The sequence below is a fragment of the Poecilia reticulata genome, chromosome 22 (genome assembly GCF_904066995.2).
Source record: "Poecilia reticulata chromosome 22, P_reticulata-male-v2, whole genome shotgun sequence".
In the NCBI taxonomy this organism is placed as follows: Eukaryota; Metazoa; Chordata; class Actinopteri; order Cyprinodontiformes; family Poeciliidae; genus Poecilia; species Poecilia reticulata.
The window spans coordinates 9,261,328-9,270,999 of record NC_088851.1 but is presented as its reverse complement, the minus strand read 5'-3'; positions in this window follow the sequence as shown (position 1 = coordinate 9,270,999).

Genomic DNA, 9,672 nt, shown 5'->3' with positions numbered 1-9,672 from the left:
TGACTTTATGTGATAGACCAACAAATGCAAGATAAATGGTTAAGTGGTTTGAAAATAAAACTTTAAGTGAAAAGTAAAGGAACATACGAGTGTGGCACATCAAATTGCTCAAGCTCAGTCAAATTGGATTTAAAGTATCTCTGCGCAGACATTTTGAGGTATTAACACAAATACAAAATTAGATTTATGTCTGGACTTTGACTGGGCCAAAATAAATGAACATGCCTTGATTTCTAGCTCTGGCTGTAGTGCAGTATTTGACGTTCTTTTGTTTTGCAGCCACTAAACCGTTTTCCTTCAGTATTACTCTGTATTAAGGTTCTACCCAGACTAAATTATACACAAGTGGGCTATTTACTGTTTAGGTGGCGTCAATAAGCAACTGATTCTACAGGATTTCAATTAGGGGTGTCATAGTAAACACGGAGGACTATCATGCAGCTCACACTTTGTGTTAATGAACCACAGAAAATCCCAATAAAACAGAGATCGGATGCCTTTGAGAGACACTGCATGTGGCGCTTAAAATGTGTGTCGGTTTTTTTTTTTTCTTTGAACGCGTCTGTCTTCGCTCATATGCATATTTGTGTGTGCATCCAACATTGTGGAGCAATGAGCTGTGTGATGAGGCCGTAGAGGTAGTGGGGGGGGGCAGATGGTGTACCAAGGCCCGAGGACAGTCAGTCTGTCCATGACTCACACTCGGCAAGCCAGCAGCCCTTTCTCTCAATGTCGTCCTTTCCACTCCCCAGCTCCCCCAACCTCCTTTCATTGGTGGCCCAGAAACTGCCACACAACAAGTGTGCATGGATATGTGACTACAGGAGGCAACAGAACAGAAAATGGAGACTGAGCCATGTGTCTATTTTTGTGACTGAGTGCCTTCTTTTTAGTGCTTATACAGTATCTGTGCACCCCTGGGTTTGTGTGTGGATGTGTGTGTGTGTTTGGCCAGGCCAAGCAGCTTACAGCCTTTTCAGGACTGATTTACCACTGCAGAAACAGCACAAAAGGCCTTTTGTGTCCCACTCCTTTGTCATCCCGCTCACTTTGACACTATCATTCTCCCGTCTGCCACCACATCCAGCTCCCTTTCCATCTTTACAGATGGAGGAAGTGGATTTGGTGCTACACACCCTTAATTTTGAGCTTAAACAGCTCTCTGACTTCTGAAAGATTGGATGCTCATGGATGATAGAGATACTCTTGTTTTCTGTTCAGGCAATGCAGTAAATCTTAAACCTAAAAAAAAAAAAAAAAAAATTCACTGAATTCAGCATGAAAATGAAACATCGGTCATGTAATCTGGCTCAAGGTTCTCAATTATGGAAAATATCACAATCAGTCGTGATCATTTAACACAATCACAGTCATTGAGCTTAGAAGCACATCACATTTATTGCACTTGAAAATCTAGATTAGGCCTGACGCAATAAGCAATAACTCAGTTAATTGCACAATCAATTAAAGTGAGTTCAATAATTTCCATTTGCATGATTTATCACTTCTCTCTTTTCGCTTTCTGCCAAAAATCAAATGATAAAAGTCTTGAGTCTGGTGCATTGGACTCAACTAGCTCCCATTTTTCTTTTAACAAAGACTTAATTATTAATTGTATTTCATGTTTCTGTTGTTTTATTTATTTTGGGATTCATTAAATGTCTTCCAGTTCCAGTGTTAAATGTTCGCTAGAGTTCAAAGTTTATTGATGCTTGAGAATGTGCTCTTGAATTATGCCATTACCATAATATCATTTGAAAAATGATCTCAAAACAACAATATTATCGTTTACATCGTTTTGGAATAAGCTCTAGGACAATTTATTGTCCAGCAAAATTTCTTGTGACAGGCCTAACCAAACTAGGAGTGCAATTACAATGTGGAATGTGGCACAATAATTTAATTACACTGTATATTCAATAACAATGTTTACATTGTTAACCATGTCTTCAGTGTAAATGAATGCTGGAATAAAAACTGACAGGTGTAAAAATGTACAGTAAAGTATTTCCTAGGACCTAAATGTAATGTTTCAACACAACGTTTTATTTCAAAAGTTGACGTTCCAAGTAGCGGTTTGCTTAATTTCCCCGTTAAAATCTCGTCCAGATAAGATGATGTCTACTTCTGAAGAATTCATAACACAAACACACAAAGAAATTATTCTGCATTCTGAATCCAACTAAATCTCACAGTTTCCTCCAAACCCATGTTATAAACCCAAATGTTAAGTCAATCCAGTAAACTCCGACATTGTGGAAAGCTGTGGCAAAAATCCCAACGAGGTTCAGTGCGTCAGTCAGGCGTCTCTACCCACCGCAGCTGGAGGCTCAGACTGACATTTTCAGGAGGTTGAGATTCTCTCGGTCTCTTGCTTTATTTTTAACCAACTTCTACCCTCCTTTCCCTGTACTTTTTCAAATCGATATTTCATTAACTTTTATGTGGCCAAACAGTGACACAGAATGGCAAAGTGCAGAGAAATATTGCATCCACAAGTGAATGCGAGAAAAAACAGGTCCCCCACTAGTCGCTATATTTTATAACAAATTCCTTTTTTTTTTTTCTTGTATCCCAGAGGCTATCTGTTTGGAGGGAGAAAAATGTCCTACCACGCTGCTAGCGACATCGATACAGCCCAGCTGGGAGCCTGACATTTTTATAGCACCCTGCAAGTGCTTGCTTTATAGAAAGTTAACTTTCAACCCTGCAGACTTTTGTTATTCTGAAGCTATGAGACTTGTTTGTCTGGGTTTTTATTTTGAATCTGCAGCAGTGCTGGAAGCTTCCACAGAGGTGTCGTGGTCACAACAGAGGACAGCTATTCACCAGGCTTTCAGGCGCAGCCGTCAACCAGGTTATTTTAGAGCACTTCGTTCTTCCTTTTGCTGACAAGCATTTTGGAGATGATGATTTCATTTTCCAGCAGGACTTGGCACCTGTCCACACTGCCAAATATACCAAAAGCTGGTTCAATGACTGTGGTATTGCTGCTACTGATTAGTCATTAAACTGGTCTGGTCCTGAAAATTAATTAAGACTTTTTCATGCCCATCACTGAATATGTCTGAGGTCGTTTATCTGTAGTGGGGTGTTGATATTTCTAGTGGTAAAAGAGAAAAGTAAGAATGGCGGTTGACTTAGGTACATTTTTGGAGCATCAACTTTTCTACTCTACATATGAACATACAGATGGAAGCAAATGGAAATCATCGTTTTTGCCTGAAATTATACGATCATTTCAACAGTTGAACCAAAGAGTCCTCTGAATCCCTGGTGATGTTCTGAATTTAAGTCACTTCAAATAAAAGGGATTCTTTATTCTCAAAGAGAACACTTTTCACTGAGTTGCAAAAAGGAAAAATCTAAAGTTAAAGACATGTAGCAAAAAATAGTCTTGTTGCGTGAATAGTGAGTATAAAACTAGTATGAAGCTCCGAACTAGCAAAGACTTCAGCAAAATGACTAGCACTCAACATAGACGTGGCAGTGGAGCTTCATAAAAAACTGAAATAGAAAAAAAAAGTTCGTAACATGGCATCAGCAACATGACTTCAGTTTTATACATGGAAATTACAGTTCAGACAATAATTACCGGACATCTGGATTCTTCACTCATGTGGCCATAAAGTCGTCTTTTTCGGCAAGTCTCGGCTCGAAAATGTCCTTTTCTTCCGTTTTAAAGTGCCAAAGTACGTAAGCGAGAGGCTTTTTCAACTTCCGGTAATTTTAGACCTCTCTGTAACAACAGCACCACATGCTGACAAAAAGAAGAATTGCAACCAGTACATGAAATTAAAGCAAAACGGGGTTTTGCTTTAATTTGCAATTCAAAAAGAAGAATTGCAACCAGTACATGAAATTAAAGCAAAACGGGGTTTTGGGTTACATTTTTCACCAGGTGAAAAATGTAACCCATTTTTCAAAATTATTCCTATCTCTTTCAGATTTAATGTTAAGGTGTTCTTTGAACTTTACCAAAATGTTTCTTCTTTGTCAAAGTCAACCTTAGTCCTGACTCGAATCTGACAGAGAATCTGTGGATTTGACTAAATGCTAGCATGATGGGAAAAAAACCTCCAACCTCAAAGACATGAAATATTCAATCAATTTTCCATGAAAACACACAGAAAATTTGTTAGCCATCTTAAAAAGCAGTTTGATTGCAGTAATGCCCATAAACATTTTCCTATTGATTACTGAGATGGGGTATAAATACCTAATTGACTGCCATTTTTTAAAACCATGACATGAATAAACAGGTTTATTTTCAATAAATACTCCTTTTACATTTTACTCTGCTCATTTTCTTTTGAGTGATGCCTGTCCACATTTCTTTACAGAAACAAACTTCTTGGATGAAATCTAAATCTGCAAGGAATAGGAATAATGTTTAATTTTTGAATAAAAAAAAAAACCTTTTCGAAGCAGAAAGTGATAGAAAATATTCATTTCCTTCTTGTTTATTTTCTTGTCGAGAAATTGGAACAACAGCAAGCGTCTAATTATTACCAGAGTTAATTTCCGGCTCACTCACAGACAGTGTGATACAAGGTTGTTCTGGTTTGTAATTACATCCTTCCCTCTCCCTGGGGTCTTCAAATTCTTCTCCATTTTAAAATATCAAAAAAGCAAGTTTCATTTAAATTTTTAGATCAGCCGTCCCACCCCTTGCGGGCCCTGGGCACGACAAATCCCTGTTGATGCTACGCTATAGAAAAAGTGACTTAAGATTGGTTAATAATTGGAGAGGTGGCTGAGCCAACGGTTGAAAACAGTCTCTCTACCACCACAGGCTGATTTAAGGGGAGGGAGAAGAAAAATAGCTAAAAAGCTGACTTTGCAAAGATATAAAGCTCTGTCGTGACTGCTGAGAACGCATGCATGCAAATCTTTCATTTTTGTCCCTCCTCTAATTAAACCCGATACGCCTGTTTGGTAGTCTCCTCATGCGTCCCTCTGTACATATGACGATGGAATTAGACGGAAACAATATTCCGCTGAAGCCTCAGATTCCAGGACACATGTAAAAAAACGCAACATGTTTGCATTTCTTCTCTGTAACATAAGAAGAAATGCAAACTTGAGATAAATGCCCTTTTCTTTTTCTTCTTTTTGTTGCCTTTATGCAATAAGACGGAGGGATGAGACGATGCAAAGTATTTAAGCATGAATGGACTGATGTGTGTTGTGGCCTTACATGCATGAGTAAGGCTGTACAGTGCATGACTTCAATACCCTGCAGCTCCAGGAATGGGTACTAACACACTGACACAGTTATTAGACCAGACTAATTGGGTCTGGGATGATATGTGTGTGTGGGTGGGTGGGTGTGTGTGTGTGGGGGGGGTGTAAGTGAGGACAGGATTGTAAATCTACAGTATGTTACAGCACATTTCTGTGGCTGTTTCACGTAGCGACAGCACACATGTTTTGCTGTGATTTCACCTCCGCGCCGCCTCAAATGTAGGTCAAATAAAACTTGATAGACGAAGATTACGGCATTTACTTGTGTGCGTAATTTTCCTGTCTCGGAGGAAAAAAATGTTGCAAAAATACTGCATGCATTTGTTGTCACGAATTCACTAATTCCCTCCTTTCGAGGCGACTCCAACAGATGTAAGTTTGGGTTTTTTTGGGGCTGGGGGACACTCTTTGGGAAAGATCACTCACTCTTATTACTGCTTGACCCAGTTTCATTCCTCACAGTTTCATAGGGTGATAGATATAATGCAAAATAAGCACAAGTATGCACACACCGAAAAAAAAGAAAAAAATCCCCACATCTGCACGGGCCCGCGTGCATGTTCTGTATTTTTGATAAATCTGAAAAATAATCCAGCATGAAATTAAAAGAACACAGCTTCGTCGTTAATCCGGTCTAAATCAGTCGGTCTGGGAGCGTTGATTTAATGACTAAATTAGAGCGGTGTGCCACCACACTCAGGCCTGTGATTAATCCCATTTTGTGTGAGCTGCAAGCAGGGAAGCAGAAATATTAGCCCTGTTGAAAATATCTGTAAATGTTTTTTTTTTTTGTTTGTTTATGTACTGTTTCCTAAACCATCTTGCAGTCACCCTGTGTTTATTTATAATGACAGGAGTTGTGGGTGATGATCAGAGGCCAAAGATGAATCACAAAAAAAAAACACAAAAAAAACAGGGTGTAACAGAAACTGCTGAGCTTTAAACCCACGAAAGGGAGAAAAGAGAGGCAAAAAACAAAGAAACACAAACTAAATGTGGGAATAGGAAGAAAACTTAGACATGCACATTTCCTTCCAAAGGTATTTGTATCTGTTCAACTTTTTTTTTCTTTTTTTTTTTTTACAATTTGTCAAGTTGCAGCCGCAAACTTTAATATATTTTTGTTAGAAGTTCATATAATAGCCCAAGACGATGTCAGAGATATAACAAAACTAATATTAGTATATTACTTCAGTGGTGGTTAGTTTGAGTTGGGCCAAATGGGAAGTTGCCCAGGGCGGCACTAGAAAGAGGAGCTCACAATCACCAGGCAAAGTAGATAGTGATCGATAGCACGTTGAACACGTTGTCTTAAATAGTCACCTATTTAGAATTTTTGAATTTTAATGATTTCCTGCATTTTGAATTGTTGGGGCTTGGCACAAGGAATTAAATGAAATTAGATGGAAACCATCAGTGGCCATCTGTTTCCAGGACTGTGACAAGATCCTGCACACTCTGTGCATGCTACTGTCAAGAAATGTACTCATAGAATAGAAAACATAGAATAAGCCAGGCAGAGAAGAAAATCCAAAGACTTCAAATACGCTGGAATGAAATATTGTTTATCTTCTCATCTCGTGAGCTGCATCTATTTTCACACCCTAAGTATACGGCGATTTTCTAATCATACTGCCCACTCAGAGAGCTTTTGGCACAACAGTTCACGTTCACCCAACTGCAATTACAAACACCCACACATTTAAACACTGATCTGGAGATTTGTAGGTAATTATTTAGCTCAGTGTCTAGGTATTTTGCATGTTGCCATATTTTGTGTAATGAACTATCAGTACATTTACACGACTTTCATATCCATAAGTCAGCCAGTGTTTTCTCATGACTTAGCAATAAGATTATTGATTATTATTGATACACATTTTGGGGTTAAAGGGTCCTGGTACTAACTGGGCCAAATCATAGCTAACTTGTTCAGAGTCGTAACGCCATAAACAATTGTCTTATTGAGTCTTTTCAGACATTTTATCAACATGTATTTTTGAATAAATAGCTATCCCTATACTGAAATAAATCTTAACTGTGCTCACTGAGAAATAAAAATAGGAACATTTCTTTCGATTGCGTATTGTCTTCCCGTGTCTGCTAAACTTAGGTTGTCATTACCTCACACATAACTTTTGCTGAAGCCAAAAAAGAGGCGTTTTCCAGCGAATCCTCAACCCCGATGAATGTCTTCAACGCAACTTTTAGTGATGTGCGTCATGCAGCGACATCTCTCATCAAAGTCTGCCTTGCACAGCCTACCCCAATAGTGCAGAGGCAGATTTTCGACATGAATCTGCGTGCCTGCATTCTGCAGCCACCTAAGCAGCTTGGGGAAAAGAAAAGGAAAAGGAGAGATTTGTTTTTAGCTTTCATTGACTTTATGAGAGGAGATAAAGGAGCTGTCACTCGACCGAGGCGTCAAGCTGAGCCCAGAACTGGATCAGTGGCTTCGCCGCGGCTCTCGCTGATCTCCGCAACAGGCGCCGATTAACACATTGTTACATCCGATGCCAGCCTGATCCGGAACCACGAAAGGGTTTGTTTCCCCTCTCTCCCTCACGGCGCATATGCGAGTTAAATTAAAAAAAACAACAAAAAAAAACAAAAGGACAGCCCTTAAAACACAAACACTTTGTCTCAATCTGTGTGTGGGAACAGATGAAACGACTGGACAGGGACTGTAGGTGTGTAACTTCGTGACACCGCCTGTTTATCTGGTAGGAGGAGAGGAAAATCAGAAAAACTTCCTCTCAGGCTGACACATTTCCATGGCACGACCCTCATAACAGTGCTGAAGATTCGTGGCAGCAACAGACTGGTGTGCATCTGTGTGCATGTCTGCTTCGTCTGTGGCTTTCTGTTGCCTCGGAGAAAAATAATAAGTGATGCAGTAAGTAAAAAAAAAGAAATTTGGATGAAGCAAAATAGACAGCCATTGAAAGAAACGTGTTGTATGTACTCGTACAGTGCATTTCTCTTCAGTTAGTCATACAGTATCTCGTAAAACTATTCAGCGCCCCTTGTCTTGTTTTGACAAATTAAGACCACAAACTCTCCCTTAATTCATCAGGATTAAATGTAATAGATTAACACATAGGTAGTGCAGAATTGTCATGAGAAAATTAAACGAAGACAGGCTTTTTAAGGCTTTGTACGAGTAAAAGTCTGAAAATAATAATGTTCACTTGATTTTGGCACCTTTAACTCTGATATCGCCGCATAAAATTCAATCAGGGAAGAGACTGGAGAGATCTGCAGCTAATGAACCTGTGGATAGCACAAGTATTAGTCACATAAATCTGGGAATTATAGAGAAGTGGCATGATGAAAACTCTGTCGACATAAAAACTATTATGTTGACAGATCATCTCTGCTATGAAAGAGCGGAAAAGAGTGCTAATCTTGTAAAAAAAAAATTTTTAAAAAGCCATAAGAATTTTGTGGACAGTGAATACTTTTAACTTAACTTGGCCAGCATTGTTTTGAACCAATGCATGCATTTATTTGATAATGTCCTAGTCAAAGTGTAGATATGTTCATTTTTGAGAATCTGTGGCACTGTCCGCACCTCCAGTGTGTATGTCCAACGATGCTAAAAAGATATGCAGCTCTTACTGCAGCAAACAACAGTCATACAAGATGATGTCATGCATTGCTTTCCTTCAACCCCACAATAACTTGTGCTGCTCTGCATTAGTCTGATACACAAAATCCAAATGAAATACATTAAACTATATGAAATAGGTTAAAATAGGTCTGAACTGTACGATATAGCTCGTTAAATGTGGGAGCAACAGAAAGAAAAAAAAAAAAAACAGAACTCTTCTCCTCCTACAAACGCCCCCACGCACTGGCACAAGAGCGCAGGAGAATGCAAAACAATCTACAGTAGCCCACAGACACACGACTGGCATTTTGAAAAGGACAGGGATGGAGTTAGATACAGAAACACAAGGCAAAAAAGATGAAAGTATAGAAAATAAATGAATAATTTGGAGAATTTTTATTTTTTTTTCGGTCATGTGCATGGAAACGAGGAAAACCCCAAAGCCTCTATCTGCCTCTCAGCTGAATCCCTCACTATTTCATTTTCTCATCCATTCACTTCCTCCGCCCCCCCACCTCCACCCCCTCGTCCTCCGATGTGGATTTTCTGCAGCCTCCTCCAAATTCCACTCGGTTATTTTCACGTTGGGAAATATTTATTCCGGAGATGTTTATTCACGACCAAGGTTCTGAGAGGGAGATAAGAAGCCAAGTGCTGAGCTGGCCTCCAGGGCTCCAAAGTCACAAACACACAAACCACGGCGCACGTAAACACACACACACACACACACACAAACACACACACACACACAAACACACACACACACACGGGCTTGTTTGCATACATTTACGCGTAACGACACTCGCCGAACT